This window comes from Gracilinanus agilis, chromosome 4 (assembly GCF_016433145.1).
Source record: "Gracilinanus agilis isolate LMUSP501 chromosome 4, AgileGrace, whole genome shotgun sequence".
In the NCBI taxonomy this organism is placed as follows: domain Eukaryota; kingdom Metazoa; phylum Chordata; class Mammalia; order Didelphimorphia; family Didelphidae; genus Gracilinanus; species Gracilinanus agilis.
Window position 1 is genome coordinate 361,777,137 of NC_058133.1, and position 1,939 is coordinate 361,779,075.

The following is a 1,939-nucleotide window of genomic DNA, read 5'->3' on the forward strand; positions in this document are numbered from 1 at the left end:
CCAAATACAAAATGTCACCAGTTTTAACCTTCTTTCTCACTACACATTTGCTAGCATTTCTAGTGCTGTTAACAAGTTATATTATTAACCTAGTTTTATCTTCTCTCTTTTCCCCAGGTTCTAAGCTTTGGTAACTGAGGGAACTCAGAAATAGCAGTCAGAATGATCTAATAGGGGGATGATCTAACAAAAGTGGAGGAGTAGAGCTGGAGATATAAGATTTAGTAATTAGCCAGGAAGGGATATAAGTTGAAGACTCGAGAGTGGATAAAATAACACAGGAGAATGTTGAAATAGAAGAAAATGGAGGGCAAAAGCTCCCTCTAGCCCAGGGCATGCTTAGTGTGATTCAAAAGCTCCCTCTAGCCCAGGGCATGCTTAGTGTGATTCCTTGAAAGTTACATTGCTAGCTTTGGTGTTCAAGGTATCTTTGAGTCAACATTTAATTCAAATCCACAATTTATAAGCCCCCATTCGACAATATTCAATATTTACTGGACCAAGCTATATGAAACATGAGTTCCAAATGAGAAAAAAAACCACATTTAATGAAATAGAATAGCAAAGGAACAAGAAATTAAATTGAGAAGCAAACATTTCTGGCAATACCATCTGGACAGCTGACCTGTGCCTCCAAGGGATATTGCAAGTCAACTCAGCCAACGGGCACAGTTGGTCCTGGATAGCACTGGTCCTGGAAGCTGTAAAAAAAAAAAAAAAAGCTCTCCTTTTTATTTCATTGCTTTAGTCTCAGCCACATAGGCTGAGGTTGGTAATCACAAAGAGAAAGATGCAAGATGACAAGAGGACTGGAGGGCACAGAAATTATGCCTATGTATGTATTAAGCTAGAGAGACAGACTTAGATCCTGAAGTACCCACTGATCAAAATCTTAAGTACCAATCTTGAGTACCCTTTTGTCTTAGAAGACTCTCCTATTGTATGTTTGTATTTGGATTATTGAAGCTTCTTCCAGGAGGTCAAGCCCAGTGGCTTGATTTGTCCTCTCATCAGCCCCTCCTGCCTCCAACTTCCTGATCATTTCTTTAAAATATTGATTTGTGTGGATGTATCTATTGTGAAGCTATTCTCCAATTTCTTGAAGATATTAATTAGCTTGAATGTGTTCATTGTAAAACTATTGTAAAGTTATTCAACACTGTCTTGTAAGAAATTAAATTTAGGTTTTAAGTTAAATATGAGAATTCTAAAGTAATATTGTGATCGCTGATTTAAAGATATAACAAGTAAAAAAGTGACTTTTAGTAGCTTTATTTACAAAGAGGGAGAAAGAGTGAAAATGGAAAAGGTAGCTAAAGAGACATGTTTTAACAAGCCTACTAGTCCTTCTCTGGTGAAGTGAGGCTCAGCCCCGCAGGGGCTTCCCCATTTCTGGTTTCCTCTTCAGTTAGAGTTCTGCCAACACAAAGCCACAGCAGGGATCTCCAGAACCAATCTCTCTAGAAGTCAGAAAAGGAAGGCCAGCTACTCACCCATCCAAGACAAACTCTAAAGGAGAAGACCAAAAGCCATGTTCCAAAGTGAAGTCCTCCAACACCAAAGTCCAAAGGAGAAGATCCAGGAGCAGTCCTCCAAGAAGCAGTCCAAGAGCCAAAGTCCTAGTTTGAAGGTCCCTTGGCCAGAAAGTTCAGGACTTTTTATATTCTTTTTCCACATCACTTCCTGTCCCTTCCTCCACTTTACAGGATCCAATTGCAGTCTTTCAATTTGCCTAGCACTGCCCAGTGGCCTCTGGAGTTGTTACCCACATTAGTAAGTGACTTGCAAACTCTCCTACTTAGTGGTAAGTAGGGGTGTTTTAGTTTTTGACCGATTAATTTAAAAATTGCTGATTGATAGACAAAGACAGTTCGATTCACTCTTCACAGTCTCCAACTATTATAATATATATATATATGTATATATATATATATATATA

The 1,939-nt window shown here is 38.6% G+C and overlaps 1 long non-coding RNA gene across 1 annotated transcript; it reads right to left on the bottom strand.

The window, feature by feature from the left end:
- Positions 1-527: 527 nt before the first annotated feature.
- Positions 528-1,623, bottom strand: LOC123245001. Its single transcript, XR_006506098.1, has 2 exons — positions 1,494-1,623; positions 528-701 (listed from the first exon to the last, which is right to left on the bottom strand). It is a non-coding gene; the product is annotated as an uncharacterized LOC123245001 (long non-coding RNA).
- Between the last annotated feature and the right edge of the window lie 316 nt (positions 1,624-1,939).